The sequence below is a fragment of the Mastomys coucha genome, unplaced genomic scaffold (assembly GCF_008632895.1).
Source record: "Mastomys coucha isolate ucsf_1 unplaced genomic scaffold, UCSF_Mcou_1 pScaffold15, whole genome shotgun sequence".
In the NCBI taxonomy this organism is placed as follows: domain Eukaryota; kingdom Metazoa; phylum Chordata; class Mammalia; order Rodentia; family Muridae; genus Mastomys; species Mastomys coucha.
The window spans coordinates 106,936,378-106,953,918 of NW_022196897.1; the positions used below are offsets into that span (position 1 = coordinate 106,936,378).

Sequence of the window (17,541 nt, forward strand, 5' to 3'; positions counted from 1 at the left end):
TCTCTCTCTCTCTCTCTCTCTCTCTCTCTCTCTCTGGAAAACATCCTCTGAATTCTAGCTTGGTTGCCAGGAATAATCTCTCCTATGGTTCATCCTCTTAGCTTTGGTGGCTGAGTGGTAACACTCCTTTGGCTATGAAAGAAACATCAAGTAAAGTAGGAGTACCACTGACATGTCCTTTACTTCCCCTGGGAAACCTTCCTAAGGAAAGCCAAGAGGGGAGGGCAACGCTCGGGAGGAGTGAGGTCTGGGACAGCATCAGGGACCATCGTAGCGTTGGTCCAGCTACTCGTCATAGCGTGTTCTAAGTTGGTCTGAAGGAGCAAGCTGGGACTGGGAACTGAAGAAAGAGAGTCTAGGAGCAGGCCATGGTGGAAACTATACAAGGTTGCTATCCACCTCAATGTGAACCTGAGAGTCCAAAGCCTAGATCCTCCCTTACTAGCAGTGTGGTGTCAGCCTAGATATTTGACCTCTGTAGCCAAACGAGGATCACAAAAATGTCTGCCTCACGCTGGGCTTGGTGGTGTGTGCCTGGAATCCCACCATTCGGGGGACTGGGACAGAGCAACTCAGAGAGCTTGAGGTCAGCCTGTGCTACTTAGTAGAATTCTTACCCAGACCACCCCAACGCTGCAAAACAACCCCAAGGGATGTTAGCAAGATTAAATAATTTAAAGGTGCCTGGAGCATTTCAGTGTTAACCAAACAAACACATTAGATGCATATAAACTGCCCATTACATCATAGGTGTGTGATGGGCGACTGTTTATGAAGTAGCAATAAAAAAGCAGAATGCTGGGCTGGGGAGTTGGCTCAGTGGTTAAGAGCATTGCCAGCTCTTGAAGGGGACTCAAGTTCAATTCTTAGCACTCACAGGATGGCTCACACCCACAGGGTGGCTCACACCACCCTGGTGCTCTTTTACTCTCTGTGGGCACCAGTCATGCATGTGGTACGTATACATACATTCTGGCACAATATTCATACAGATAAAATAATAAATGAATCTTTTAAAAAAGCAGAGTGCTATCTTCAATCATTCCGTGACCAGTTTTCGATTCTAAAGAAGGAAAATTACCCCCAATCTTGTGCTAAATCATTACCTAGCAATAGGAATTCTTAAATGGGTCTATGTGAAACAAGTCTTACTGAATATTTTAAGAATTTTTTTTTTGCTGATAATGAAAATGTACATTTAAAAAAAACAACAACAACAGCACTTCCCTAAAAATTATCCAGAATATATTCCACTAAAAAGTGGATGCCATTTCGCTCGGTGAAACAAGGCCATCCTTTTTAATTTCAGAAATGTCTTTGCCCAGACAAATGACAAATGTCATGTGGACCTTTGGTGCATAAATTGCAATAATTTTTTTAGACACAAACTTCAGGGCTGAGCTGCCAAGTCCATGTGCTTCTTTTCATGGTTTGCCAGCACGAAGAGCTACTCAGGGAAAACATTTGTTAAATGAGAAAGGCCACATCATATCGGAGGACCTGCGTGGAGAGACGGTTAGCCTTGGCCTCAGGATTCAAGATCAAGTAGCTGCCATTTCCTCCTTTGCCGCAGGATTATTAAGTAAATGAAAGATTGATTTATATGTGCATTTGCCCTTATTATCTTGCTGGAGTCCTGAGTAAGGGCTGGAATACAAAATTCAGATCTAGAGAGTGGTGTGCAGAAGGCATCTGTTTACAGAAAAAAGACTAACAGACTAACATTTTGGTTTCCCATCAGCTCACAGGACCTAAACTCAATTAATTGTTCTCTTTGGCTTCCACATCAAGTGGCTTATTGGCTATGTTAATGAGCTTCCTAGTCCTCACACCCTTGACAGAGCCATCTAATTAAACAGTAGCATCTGCAAACCCAGAGAGGTGACAAATGTTAGATTGGGTCACAGAGTGGAAAACTACTAAAATCTACTAAAAGTACCAGAATGTTTATGGAGAGAGAGAAAAAAAAATCTAGCAGGGGTGTTACAGTCCTGAAGTATTTCCAGGAAGCTGCAGGAGTCCTGAAACTACCATTACTATTTATACATGCAAATTATGTGCTTCTTTATTATACACAGGCCATAAGCCTGTGGCATCACAGACTCCACAGTGTGAACCCCTGGGCTTAAGTCCAGCTCTGGTATTTTGCAAATGAAAATAAGCAATCTTGATAATATCTGTTGTATTTCATAGAGATTTTGAAAAGGATGAAATAAGTTCATGTCCTGCAAATGTTTTGCGAACTATAAGTCTTTCTAGAAACTATTTGTAAAAGTATTCATGTTACATTTGGAAACAGAGTCTCACTATGTTGCCCAGACTGACCCCAAACTCCTAACTTTAAGTAATCCTCCTGGCTCCCACTCCTAAGTAGCTGGGACTGTATGTACGCCACCATGCCTAACCTCAGTTTCTGTTTGTTTGTTTGTTTGTTTAATTAAAAAGCCTTCTATTTTTATCCCATGTGCATGGGTGTTTTGCTTACATATGGGCCAGTGCACCATGCACACACAGTGCCTGTGGAGGCCAGAAGGTGTTAGATCCCCTGCAACTGGAGTTGCAGGTGGCTGAGAGCTGTCAGTTGGGTGCTGGGAATTGAACCTAGGTCTCTCTGAAAAGCAGACAGTGCTCTTAACCACTGAACCATATCTCCATGCCCTGGCTTCTGTCTTGCATTATACCTACCTTTACCTTTTGGTACACCACTCACTATGGATCTTAAATAGTATGTTACTGAATCAAATTACACATGTGTTGTGTTGCTGTGGGGTCACTTACTCATCCCAACCACATAAAGTCCTAGGGAAGTTAAATATGGCTTCCAAAGCCAGCTACGGTCTACAGGACGGGGTCATTGTCTAGGAAAGGCTAAATATTTATCCGGTTATGTGTATAATGAAGAGGAATAAGAAAGAGGAACCATGGCATATCTATATGTGCATTGGAACCAATATTTTAAGAATATGTTATGCAGAGGGTTATTTAAATTAATGTTATCTACTGAAAATATGTGTTCAAAGTGCAGGCTGGCATCAAAGAATTTAATATTGTTTAGATCAAGGGATTAGACTCTGAAACTTAATGGAAATAAACTTTAAAAGTCACCTTTTACAAATGTTAATATCAGTAGGATATATAAATACAAAATAAAGGGGCTGGAGAGATGCACTGACTGCTCACCAAGAGGATCTGGGTTCAATTCCCAGTTCCCGCATAAACAGTTCACAACTCTCTATAACTCCAGGTCTAGGGTATCTAATGCCCTTTCCTGGCCTTTGGAGGTACCAGGCACACACATGGTGAACAGAGATATACATGCACGCAAAACACCCATACATATACAATTAAAACAAATATAAAATATTCTTTGTGTCAGAGACACAGTTAAACATCAGGCATGAAGGTATTCCACATCCAGTGGGATCGAGGTACTTAAAGAGGGAGAACATATTCTTAGTAAGACAGAAGAACTCGACAGCTGTCTATGTAACATGGCAAAGGGTGCGCTGGCTAAGCCTGTGTGTGTGTGTGTGTGTGCACGACTTAACCCGAAGCAAGGGAATCTGATAAGGGGTGTTTGCATATGGAGCCCTGGGAAAAAAAACGAAACAAAAATAAACACCACGTTAGAGCATATGGACTCAAAACACCCTGTCAGGAACTCGTTTAATTTGGAGTTTAGGGGCACACACTAGTGACTGAACCTTCGAGAATACCAGTCAGACCAGCTGGTGAGACTGCACTTGCCTCCAAGATATGCGATCTGTGTTTGAGCCCCGGGATCCGCATGGTCTTACAAGAAAACAGGATCCCGGAAGCTGTCTCTCGACCTCCACACAGGTGGATCCTGGAAGCTGTCTCCCGACCTCCACACAGGTTTTGTGGCTGCATCTCCTCCAGTGCAATAATTTAAAAAACTCCAAAAGAGCTATAGGCTGACTCGAAGGCACAGGGCAGGCCAGTGAGAGGAAGCAATGCCAGGCTTCCAAATCTTTTTTTTTTCTTTTTCCAATTCTTTTTCTCACATAGATCAATAGAGCTTTTAGTTAAAAACAAACATGGCGGTATACACCTTGGGAAGTGGGGACAAGATGAGAAGAGTAAGGCCAGTCTTGGCTACATAGAGAGCGAGAGGCCAGCCTGGGCTAAGTGAGACTATTTTTTTTTAACGCCTTTGCTTTTGAAATCCCAAGTTAGCGTTCTCCAGTTGTCTTCCATCCCTGCGTCTTACTGCCTTAGGGTCTGTGCAGGGGGACCCTGGCACAAGAAGGCTGGTCCTTGAGTGGGATGACAAGAGCTGATGCAAACCACACTCATGAGGATGCATCTGTCACTATTTTGTCCCATGCTGGGCTTTATTTCACCCAATCTAGAAAGTTCTAGAGTCGATATTAACATAGCCAGCGCATCCGACCGACATCTGCCTTGTGCTTACTGATGCTGACCTAACACCATCAGAGATGCCCTAGGAAAGAAGACCCCAGGTGTTTTAAAAGGATTGGAATGATTATTATTTTTTACTGATCAGAAAGGCTAGTCAAAAGTATTTTTACAGCCCATTAAAGAAAAAAAGAATAAAATCCTTGACAGAGTGTCTAACACTAAATGCTGACTTGATAGTATTTGTATTTTCTGCCCTCTAAATATTTTAAATTATCATTATGATTACTTTAAATTTATACACTTTGGGCAAAACAATGATCTAAATAAAAAATTTTGAGTATTTTCTTAAAGTAAATTTTATTTGTTTTTATTTTATGTGCATTAGTGTTTTGCCTCTTGTATGTATGTTTGAGTGAGGCCATCAGATTATGAAGTTCCACACCGTTGTGAGCTGGGAATTGAACCTGGATCCTGTGGAAGAGCAGCCAATGTTCTTAACCATTGAGCCAACTCCCTAACACTACCCCTCCACCCCCAGATTTATGTATGTGAGTACACTGTAGCTGTCTTCAGACACCAGAAGAGGGCATCCGATCCCACTACAGATGGTTGTGAGCCACTATGTGGTTGCTGGAAATTGAACTCAGGACCTCTGGAAGAGCAGTCCATGCTCTTAACTGCTGAGCCATCTCTCCAGCCTTTTTTTTTTTTTTGCTTTTTCAAGACAGGATTTCTTCATGTAGCCTTGGCAGTCCTGGAACTATGTAGACTAGGCTGGCTTTGAATTTATGTGTTCCACCTATCTCTTCCTCCTGAATTCTGGGATTAAAGGCATGAATCACTACTGCCTGGCTCGAAAGAGTCCTTTAATGTAGAAAAAAAACACCCCAAAACAAACTTGAGGCTGCATATACCATAGTACCTTAGTAAGTGTGCTCACATCTGCTCAGTACTGCTGGCTGTTACTCTGGCTTTGCACAGCAGCAGCTTGGGTCTACTGCCCTCCACTGACTGATGAAAAAAACAAAAACAAAAAACAGAGCCACTAGAAGCTGTGTGCCTCATTTGTGTGACAGACCAGGGCTTGTGAAGTTAAGTATGCTGGGATGCGGCTTGGCGATAAGAGAGCTGACACAGAATGCTCCAGGCCCTCAGTCTGATGCCCTGGCACCGCCACAAAGGAAGGAGAAAGACAGAAAGGGAGAAGAAAGATCAGAGGAGGAGGAAGGAGGGATCACTAGGTGCCAGTGAAGATAGGGAGGAAGACAGAGAGAAGGTTAGACAATGGGTGTTGAAGTCTAGTTAAGTTCTTGTCTTTTGTAGTCTACTGATATGGCTATGGTTTATAAAAGCCTATTATGTATTTTATGAAGGAAAGACAGAGAGAGAAAGAGAGAGAGAGGGAGAGAGAGAGAGAGTTAGTTTAAAGGCTCCAAACACAATGAAATGATGAGCTATAAATGCTAATTATACTGATTTGATAATTATACATTGTACACATGTACTGAATTATCTCTGTACCCCACAAATATGTACAATTACTATGTCAATTAAAGAGAAAAAAATTTAAAAATCATCCCATAAAAAAATCCTAAGTATAAAAAGCCCCAGAATTAGAAGCATGCACTCTCTTGTTTTGTTTTGTTTATGTTAACAAAGTATTCTACACGCTAATTAGCTCATGACCTAATTAGAGTTCTACAAGTAAACATGAACTATTGTTGGCTTTGAAAAAAAATCTGGTACAGAAGGATCAATGGAAGACTTACACAGAGCTAGGAGTATGTGAGGAAATTAGAAGATGTTGCATGTGTCTGGAGCAGAGAATGCAAATGGCAGCTGATGTCCCCTCACTGCCCAAGGTGAGGGCCTAACTTTCTGTAGGGCTGGTATGGTGAGTGCTGTCTACAGCCTTTCTCAGAGCCAGAGAGGTGTGGCTCTCTCAGTTAACAGGATTGGCTCTGGAATACAGCCCCTAAGAGCACCTGTTCTCACCAGCCTTGGCCACACAGTTCCATCATTCCTTATTTCCCTCTCTTTTTTTTTATTTCATTTAGTGTGTTACATCTTAAACAAAAAACTGTTCCATGGAAATTCTTCTGTCTCCTTTCTACCCTGATAATTCTAGAATTTGAAATTGCACTGGAAGGGCTAGAGAGATAGCTCAGTGGTTCAGATCACTTGCAGCAATTCCAGAAGACCCAGGTTGGATTCCCAACACCTACATAGTGGGTTTTTAATTTCACCTCTAGGGATTCTGATGCCTACTGGTCCCCACAGGCACCAGCATGCATACAATGCACAGAAACTCATGTGGGCACACACATGAACATAATTAAAACTTATAAATAGAAAAATTTTTAAATTGCATCTGATTATTATTATGTCATTATATATTACCAAATTTGCCATAATCAAACAAGGGTTTTTTGTTCTCTCTCCACATTTATAGCATATGACTCATTACTTCAAAATCATTAAGGCTGATATTACTGTTTTTCTTATTAGCCTATAATTTATGTGCTTATGATTGGAGTTGCAAATCTATTATCAGACTCAGTTGCAAACTTTGCCCATTATAACCAAGTATGCTATTAGAAGTGTTACTTTTTTCTTAATAAATCCCAGTTTGAACTTGGTGAAATGCTTTTCTCAACAGGAGAGGGTTCTATGCATGAAAACAAAATTAGCCATATCAGCCAGGAAATCCTAGCCACTCAAAATCCATAGAAATCCTACTCATTTTGAAAGGGAACAAAAAAAGCTGCTCCATTTTTTTTTTTTTTTGTTTCCAAATTTATTCTGCTTCTGGTGATTGCCATGTATGTACAGATGTTGCCGGAATGATGGCCGTGGGGATAACGGTTCCTCATTGTCTACTAGCTCTTTTGTTTGCCTCTGGCATAAGTAAATAAACAGCAGGTGTATTCACCACTACCTAAGTCTTACATGTTTGCAAATTCTAAAAATATAACAGATTAAAACACTTAAAAAAAAAAAAAGAATCCTTGGGGTGTTTGCTGGAATCTGAACTAAGTCACTTACACCCATAAAGAAGGACAGAAAGGATCTTACAATTGTGCATGAACAGTAGTCTCCAACCCTGGGATCACACCTCAGAATCTGCCGGCCACTGAGTGATGTTAGTGTTTTTCTTTTGTGGATCTATAATGCTGCCAAGTATCACATATAATACTTTCTATCCCTTCAGGGACACTTTGTAATTCTCACCCGGATCTGTTTATGTGAACCAGATACTACCACTTACTCACAGAATGACTATCTTTTTTTTTTTTTTTTTGGTTTTTCGAGACAGGGTTTCTCTGTGTAGCCTTGGCTGTCCTGGAATTCGCTCTGTAGACCAGGCTGGCCTCGAACTCAGAAATCCGCCTGCCTCTGCCTCCCAAGTGCTGGGATTAAAGCAAATATCAAACACATACACACACTCGTATACACACATACATACACATACTCATACACAGTGACACACATGCACACATACACTCACATGCTTTTTCATACACACACTCATAGCCACACACACTCCCACAATTCTCTCACACACTCTCTCACAATACACACATGCACACACTTGTGTGTGCACACATATGAAACAAAAGACAGAAGTTAGAATATTTTCCATGTGAAGTTCCTTTTGTTATACAACATGGTAATGTTGGAAAAATTAATTAAGATGCTTTGCTCTTTTTTCTTTCTGAGTGAGTAACCTATTTGGCTAAGGGCATCCAACTGTTGGAGAGATACATTTTTTTTTTTTAAAAAAAAGAGAAAATGAAAAGAAGAAATTGACATTTGGGGTTTTTTTTGCAAGTAAAATGTTGCAGAATATACTAGTCAGCTTTGGTATAGTAACAAGTGGCCTCTAATGTCAGTGATCTTAGTAACACAATTTTATTTCTCAGGGTACAGCTTGGTTGCAGATCAGTGGCAGCCTGGCTCTTGCATCTCCTCATTTGGTATCCCATGCTGAACATCCCTATTTCAGTCATAATGCTCATGGAAGGAACAGAGTTGAGAGGGTTGGTGGAAGTCAGGTGACTCTAAAAACCTGTGCTCATACACAGCCTATATTATATCTGTCCCCATGACACCAAGGAGAGTTACGTATCTAAGCCCAAAGGGGCGAAGATGTCTGCTCCTATGACAGGAGACATTGCAAGTCACAAGGGGAAGAGGACAGCTGCAGACAATGCTGCCATCCACAAGACAGGAGTGTGCAAGTAAGCTGTTCTCTCCGGGGGCCGATTCTGAAATCCTTTATTCCCCTTGCTTTATTAACTAATGAGCCTACACAGAGAACATACATATTATAAATAGGAGCATAGAAAAGATATCCCATCCAACCACGAGCCATACTAGGATTCTGAAAGACGAAGACACAGAAAGGTAGGCTCCAGGAAATGATGAAAGCACAGTTGGGCAGTCCTGATGTCCTCACACTGGAAGGAGAATAAATTCAAAAGCTAAGTTGGGACATCAGACAGAATCAAGTTTTGGGGTCTTCAACGGCAATGTAGGACACAGACATGATGGCGTTGGTGTTAGAGCAAGGCTGGTAGAGAACTGCCTGAGGGTTTAGCTACCTGAGCTCCCTCGGTTCCCATAAAACCTGGACAATTAGAGATTCAGAGATGGTAGCTAGCCCAAAGAGACAGCAGACACTCAGAGGCATGCAACCAAGTGGGATCCAGTGGTCCAGGCCCTGCCTGGCTAGAGTGATACTGGGTTTAGAGCAGGCAAAATATAGGGTCACGAATGTCAGAGGGACTCGCGATACAGTGGATGAGAGATACTGCCATGACCAGAAGATTCTGATGCCCATCAATTATGACTTTCTCCTTTGTTGTAGTAAAAACTTCAAATCTCAATGTGTGTTTTCTTTTGAGTTGATTATGGGTTGATTGCTTGAGTTGGATTAGTTTAAAAATTTTTTTTAAAGATTTATTCTATTCATGTGTGTGTAAGCCCACAGAGGGCAGAAGAAGTCATCCGATCCTTGGAGCTGGAGTTACAGGCATTTGTAAGCCTCCCGACATGGGTCCTGGGAGAAGAACCTGGGTCCCTGTCATTGAACAGCAAAATGCTCTTAACAGAGCCATCTCTCCAGCCCTCAATTTTAAATTGGATATTTAGGTGATCAACAAGATGGAAGAACAGGAAGAAGGCCAGCCATTAGGATGCTGACAGAATACAGAAGGTACATGTCTTTAAGGAAGCCTTAAAGAATAGATGGGAACACTCTCTTTACCACTGATCCTAGAATGGGTGGGTATGTAATGAAATTTCCTGAGTGGATGAGTGAGGGGTCATAACAGGAGAAAACAGACCCACTGGTCCAGCTTTGACAGAAACAGCAGGCAGACAGAAGATGCCGGTTTCTCCTTGGCATGATGCCCATACAGCTCTCATACGAGCTTCTAAATCAAGCTTGTAACCTTTATGAAATGGCTCCTATCAAAGTAACTCACTTATATTTGGTTCCACTTTAAAGCCCCTTGAGATACTATCGCTATATTCCTTTGCCTTAAAGGAAAAAAAATATAAATAGCTGCTCAGGAGGATTTCAACATTGCAGTCACAACAGAAAGCAACGAGTGGTATGGAACCACCATGGGTGATGTTTGGACCAATAAACTAACTGTGGTATTTAGTGGCAACTTGATCTTTATTTGCCCTAGGATAACTCAGTGTTGATGCTGAACCTGTAGGCATTATAAGTGGCTATGTTAGTAAACAGAAGATCACAGGGAACAGGATAGAGAAAATAGACTTTAGAAAGATGGTATCCATGCTTGCCTCCCAGGCTGAATGAAGGTCCTTAAGGTATCAGCGCCACAAAAATGAAACAAAACATCAGCTACACAGGACTGAGGCAGAGGTACCTGCTGACTGAATGATTGCACCATTCACAAAATGACTGCTTCTCTACACCCCAGCACTATGCTGGGCCCTCCTCTGACCATTTAAAATAGCCAGATGCTTGGAGAAATCTAATTCAGGAGGTCTGGGGAGGGACCCGACAATGCTCATTTTGAAAAGGTTGATATATAATTCAAATGTGGAGCCATAGCATGCTAAGAAGCCCTGAAGACCACAGTAAGTACTGAGTGAATTAGGGAAGGAAAACGGTTCCTCTGGATGACAGGGTCTTCAGGTCCATGGAAGGTGTGGGTGTGTGTGTGTGTGTGTGTGTGTGTGTGTGTGTGTGTGTGTGTGTGTAAGCAAGCACATTGTATTTTCTAAATCTTCTCAAATGTTACACCAGAGTCAACTCCACCACTGAGGGAAGTGCACTGACATCTGGTGCCGCTCACAAAGAGAAAGTGGTGGAGAGACGGAAGGATCTGTATGTTCTGAGCATCGAAGGGAGATTACAGTTTTCTGTCCCACTGCCACTTGAGGTTAGATAGAAGAGAGGCAGAGTGAAGCACTGCTTGAGAGATACTGAACAAGGCGGTTTAGCATGTGAGGCAGGTGGCTTGGAACCAAAGAGAAGAAACCTATTCTCTATTAAGGCAGGAAGAGGTCACCAGGGCAGTGGTGGCGCACGCCTTTAATCCCAGCACTTGGGAGGCAGAGGCAGGCGGATTTCTGAGTTCGAGGCCAGCCTGGTCTACAGAGTGAGTTGTTCCAGGACAGCCAGGGCTACACAGGGAAAAACAAAACAACAACAACAACAAAAAAACCCCAAAACCACCAAGAGGTCACAAAGGCACATTTTCTTAATGAGACGAGGATGAAAATGAAGAAAGGAAATGCCCTGAAGCAGTGAAGGTGTACTTAGTGAGAGCGAGTCGTCTAGGCTGAGCCAACGCCAGTGTGATCACAGCCTACAAGGCCCAACAGCCCTGGTGAGGAGAACCCCAATGCCTGCCTGCTGGGATGGATGGACTGGCATTTACCTATCTGCCTTGGATGACAAAAACAATCACCAAATCACATAAGTAAGGTCACTTTGCACTTGAAGAGTGTAAGAATAGATGGCTCTTGCCATGTTTTTCTTCCTCAGTTAAAAAAAAAAAAAAGCCAATTGATGCCCCAGCATAGGGGAATGCTAGGGCGGTGAAGTGGAAGTGGGTGGGTGGGTGGAAGAGCACCCTCATAGAAGCAGGGAGTGGGGAGGGGGTTTGCAGAGGGGAAACTGGGAAGGGGGATAACATTTGAAATGTATATAAATAAATTAACCAATAAAATGTAAAAAAAAAAGCCAATATCCATAGATAGTACAGTTGTTATTTATTTCTTTCTATGGAAAAATACCAACAAAATTAGTAAGGTTTGTCTAATTTGGAAGGCTGATTATAAGATTATAAGATTATAGTCTGGGTGGGTTATTCTCGATAGGAAGTTTCGCCTTGTAGTCTGGAGGCTAATCCGTAGGAGATACAGCAGTTTGGGGCAGACACTGAGACCGAGCTCCAAATGCTTTACAGGAGGCATCTCATTGTGACATCATGTGGTGGGGGAGAATCTGGGCTCCTCAGACCTTAAAAGCTATTAACCCAAGCATGATGGCTCTATTCTCAATCCCCGACCGTTCCCTGGAGACTTCATCTAATGCCGTCACAGAGGGATCCATGCTTCATTGGAGATAGGATGTTCAGGGTCCATTTCATGCAGTCCGGTAACTGGCACCAATTTCCATGCTACCACCTGAATGTTCAAAGACACTGGAGACAGTAGGGATGTGGGCATTTTTTTCCTCTCAAACAATTACTCTAACCCAACTCTACAGAATGGATAAGCAAGTGTGTATCTTTATTGATTGGCTCTTTTGGAAGCTATGCTGATATTAGACAGAAATTAGAACTTTAAGGCTTTTCAAGCTGTATCTATCCATCCATCCATCCATCCATCCATCCATCCATCTATCCATCTATCTATCTATCCATCTATCTATCTATCTATCTATCTATCTATCTATCTATCTATCTATCTATCTATCATTTATCCATCTATCTACCTATTTATCTACCATCTTTTTCTTGATATGGCAGGAAGTTCTTTGTTTAATATATCCATATAATTATCACTTCATACATTCAATTGAGAGTTCTAGTACCCTATAATTTATACTTGCTTTGTAAGATTTTGTACCTTAGAAAATTATACGAGTCAACAATTCTAAAATTTCAAAAACTTTTAGATCTGAATAAAATTTCAAAACAAAGAGAGAGGAAAAAACAGTTGAAATTATAGGTACCATAATCAAATTCCTAAGAGTTCAAATTCTGGGTTCTGGCTCTCATTGCATGACTTTGGACAACCTATTTAAATTCACTATGCCTAGCTGCTTCTATAAAAGAGGAAGAAGGCACGTTTCATTAAGACTTATGAAAATTAAATATAATCACTTATGTCTGGAACCTTGAAAAATGTCTGGTTTATCAAGTATCCAATAAACCATGATTTTTAGTCATTCTTAGCAATCTGATCTAGAGTATAAATTTTCCCATGAAGTGCTTATACAGGAAGGCACATTAGGTCATGACCATAGCCCGTCTAATATGGACTGTCAGAAAGACTCTAGACGTGCCTGGTCACATGAGGTTCTAAAAATTAGCCAGAATCCAGAGCTGACATTCGTCATTCTTGTTGACAATAGACTCTGTGGATGAAAGAGATCTCAGTCTTGACAATCAAAAGTCAATGAAAAAATATGCTCTCCTGGTGGGTATCTAATTGAATCTTGTCTGCCTGCAAAGTACAATGATATGATTTATTATGAAATGACCTGAAAGGTGACTGATCACAGAGGGATGACCACTGTTTATTCAGACTTCTGTTTTCAGAAGGTAATTAATCTCTTTCAGGTGTTCCAGTTAGAATTACCTGCTACTTACATATATGATCTGTTACCATAACTAAATAATGACTGCATTTTCCCTGAAGATCTGCTGGGCCTATACTCACCTGACAGATTTGTAAATACCAGGAATTTGAGTCAATGCTACTTTTATCGGCCACTGGCACCCATGCCTCGCTCTGCATCAGATAATTTTACTGTAAGGTTCAGGTGAGGGAGCTCTGTTATTTGTATTTATGTGCCCATGTGTATCTATTCCAGGAAAGCATTTCTCTCTTTGTGTTGCATGTAGCAGGGAGATGTGAGGCTTACCTACTTCTTAGCCTGAGTCCCGGGCCACACTAGCTAACCTCAGATCTAGCATTTTCTCCAGGTTTTGGGTTGGTCTGAAACTTAGGAAAGGGGACTGAAATACCCTTTCTCAAATACTGTTGAGTTCTGTATCTGGCTGCACCCACTCAGCTCTGATTTAGCCATGGCCACTGGGTTTATTAGGAATCCATTTAGTTCCCTTCCCAGGCTAGAGGATTGTATCTACATCTTCTCTTTGCATATTCTTCCTCTGTAAAAAAAGTATTTATTTATGTATTTGTTTGTTTGTTCACATGTCTTTACTTCCTAAGCTGACTTCATGAAACACAGAATGCTATTTGTTCCTTGGAGAGTCTAATGATTCTTGTTAGAATCTCCTCACTTTTGGCCATTTCTATGTCTTCAAGGACCTAGTCCTACACCTAGAATTTCTTTTGTTCAATTTTTATTTTCTTTGTTTTTAAGACAAGGTCTTGGTACATAGTTCAGGCTGGCCTTGAACTCACTAAGTAGCCCATTCTAGCTATAAACTTGCTGAAATTCTTCTGCTTCAGCTTCCTGAGTGCTGAGATTACAGGAGAATGTCTGATGTAGTAGTATACACAACCAGTTACAGACCGGTTCAAGCCCCATCGATCCTATGAATGTGCTGTCGGAACTGAGTCTTCCTCAAATTTTAAAGAATGTTGATGCCCATCACCAGAAGGTGCTCTGTCAGCAATGGCTTTTAGAGTTTTTGTTGTCTCACAAGGCCACATTGAAAAAACGTTGTTGTGATAATCATTAGCAAACCAAATAGCTCTTGGAAGAGGTCAGAGACTTACCTACTTCTGCTCTGAATTCAAATGTTGAACAGGTTTCGTCGTATTTAGAGCATAGATGTAAAGATTTTGCACATTCCTGGCTGGATATGAGCCTAGCACACAGTACACTGGTTGGCTTGCTTCTTTGGCTTTTACTAGACAGTCTTTTGCCAAATTCTTCTGGAGTTTGTTTAAAGGCATCAAATACATTTTTTGCACCCCAACGAGTGAGTATTTGATGTTCTTGTCCAAGGAATGTGTGTTGATTATGGTATGACTACCAGTGTTGTGGGATGCTACAGACGTAGTAAAACATGGTGGCAGCTCTGGATTTGTCTCTGAGGTGTGATATATGAGTGCTTATCTTTCTAGCGTTTGGTACCTTTGCTTTTCTAGGAACCTGCTGCCAATTGAACAGTTTTGATCTTGATTATTTTTTCTCTTTAAATGTATAATGTCTTATCTTTTCTAATTTCAAACCATGCGCAGCCCTGTGGCTATTCTAAGGGAACAGCAGACAAGGAGGTCAGCCAAGAACGTTTTGTTCATTAGCTGAGAGGTTTGTTTTCATCTGTCCTACAGCTAACTAAGTAGAATGACTCAGAAGCATTGCATATATGCACCTGACAGACCTCCCCGACGGTTGCCTCTGCCCCCTTAAAGGCACCACTTGGATGAGCTAAGTGAGAGATGTATGATGACTGAAAAGAGTCCTCTGGCCAGAGAAACTGCATCTCATGTCATAAAAATGAAAGAGACAGCTCCTCACACAGCATTGCCCAGAACATGCAGTCAGGGGCACTCATTAGCAGAGACAGACCGCCAGTGGAAAAGCCTTCCTTGAGCTCCTCAACTCATTTCAGATGTAACCACCCCTAAGCAAATGTCATAGGAGAAGGGGTCATTCCTCACAGCTAAGGCTGAATTCCTATAAAGTTCTGATTTTCTTTCCTTTTGCCTCTTTCAGAGAGAAATTCCATCAATCGCTCAACTCTCTCCTTCATCATCCACACCCCTTACCAGCATCCTCCTATCTTAAGGACAAAGAGAAAAAGTCAGAAGCAAAAACTGCTTCTGGTATCCCCGATCTCCTATCATTTCTCTCTGCCCTTGCTTTTTTTTGGAGACAGTGGAGAACAGTGGTTAGAGAATGGGTCCTCACAGCTGCAGTGTCTGGCCTCAGGTTAGACACCAGATGGCTGTGTGACGGTGGTACTTAACCAATAAAAAGGGGATGATGACCTCATCCGAGCCTAGCTAAGAGCCTGGTGTTAGACCATGTGTGTCAAGGACTCAGAACAAACAACTCCAGGTTTTAAATATTCCAGTGCCCAGCTGGGCAGAGCTTCTCTGGAAATGGTGCATCATCGGCAGGCCTTCAGCCGTCATCTCGTGTGTTTGGCTCTGCGCATGGGCTTCCAGGGTGACAGAAGCTGTGTTGGAACTGTCCTTGTCTTCTTCCTGACCCTGACACTCTTCTGTTTCCATTGGCTCTTCTCCCCAGATATGTCAACGGATGGCTCCATAGCGAGCCCACTAGTGGTAATCTCGGTAAATCCAATCAATTCATTTTAATTCTTTTTTATGGGGCAGGAGTGTTTAGCAGGGCTAGAGTCTGATTTGGACTATCCCCCCAAATCCTATGTGTTAAGAGACTTGGTTTCAAGGTTGGGGTTACTGTAGGGAGGCAGCAGAACTTCAAAAAGTAGGGTTCCTGGGGAAGTGTTAGGTCCCTGGAACTGTGAACTTAGAAACTGAGGCCCAGCCCTCTTGCTCTTCCTCTGTTGCTCTCGGCCACGAGATGAACACTTTGCCCTCCCAATGTGCTCTCCAACCAGATGTGCTGCCTAGCAACAGGCCCAGTTCATCACGGACCGGGACCCTTAAAACCAGGAGGCAAAAGAACCTCTTTCCCTTTCTAAGTCAACAGCATGTGGCATGTGATATTGATGGACAGCTGACACACACAGGCCATACGTGCCATCTCGTAGCTGCCCTCTTTCCCTTTTCGAAGCTCCCATCCCTAGGATGGTCCTGATTCCTCACACTCCATATTCATCATGCTTACCTCCCGCTTCTCTGAACATTCTGTCTCAGGCTCCTCTGAGGACTGTACTTCCTCTGAGGGCCTTCTAAATATATCTGTAACACAAAACTAAACTCAGATATGGGGAGAAAAAGAAAATTCCTTTGTGTTGGTTAGAATTGATCTGAGTCTCTTCCAAAGCTCATACCCACTGGGTAGCAAGGAAAAAAATAGCTCAGTGTTTGGTCTAGTGCAAAGTGGGCTTTGTTATCTATCTATCTATCTATCTATCTATCTATCTATCTATCTATCTATCTATCTATCTATCTATCTATAGAGGTATGAATATGACAAATTTTTAATTTTAAAATCTTTTGACCAGCATTAGCACCCGTGTAGGGTGCCTCTACACTTGATGCCACCTCCAGAAGATTATACATGATTATGGCAGGCTATAATTAGGGCTAAAAATCAAAAGTCAGGTCCCCAGTCCCAGTTAGAATCCCAGTGAAACTCCAGGTTGCAGCGACCCTGGGCTAGTTGCCCAGGGACCCTTGGAAATTTTTAAGTGCTACAGCATGTCGGAGGACACTGGTCTCAAGCTTGCTTCTCACATGTAGAGACTGACTACGAGGTAGATGAGATTCCAGGTCCACTGGGTCCAGGGGAATGTGCCCTTGGACTAGCAGGTGTATATACTTTTGAATATATCTCTATGGCATAGGTGTTTTTAGTAACTTTTCTGTTTAAGAACTAAGGTTGTAATGGACTGTGTACTTGTAGGAGTGACCGTGAGGTGTTTTTGTCTGTGCTGTGTTAGCAGGGTTTTAACCAAGGTGCGTTTCTGATGCTGTTTTTGTTTAATGTAAGTGGGAAGCTAGTGTCTGTCTTTATTCTGGTGGTATGGAGTCCTGTGTATAAGTTCTCATGGTGCATTTGCCTTTCACTCCATCTGGATGCCCAAGGCTTTGTAATTTACAAACACCTAGTGGTAGAGGTCAGTTGCTCCTGAATACGAAGGAAATGTGTCAAGGAATGCACCTATCCCCTCCCAAGGAGACTGCAGGTGGCTTGATTGAACACTTCATAAATTTTTTGTTCACCTGAGTTGTTTAGCCTTAGGGTTTTGGATACAGCATTAATGACAGAGACTCATTTCTTTGTGTCGTCTTTTCTAACAAGATAGAAAT

General features: G+C 42.0%; 1 protein-coding gene and 1 long non-coding RNA gene across 4 annotated transcripts in view; one reads left to right on the forward strand and one right to left on the reverse strand.

Moving 5' to 3' along the window:
* Frmd5 (FERM domain containing 5) overlaps positions 1-17,541 on the reverse strand; it is a 269,855-nt gene that overhangs the window by 118,858 nt on the left and 133,456 nt on the right. The window lies entirely within an intron of this gene.
* LOC116090810 lies at positions 11,904-15,588 on the forward strand. Its single transcript, XR_004118825.1, has 2 exons — positions 11,904-12,028; positions 15,293-15,588. It is a non-coding gene; the product is annotated as an uncharacterized LOC116090810 (long non-coding RNA).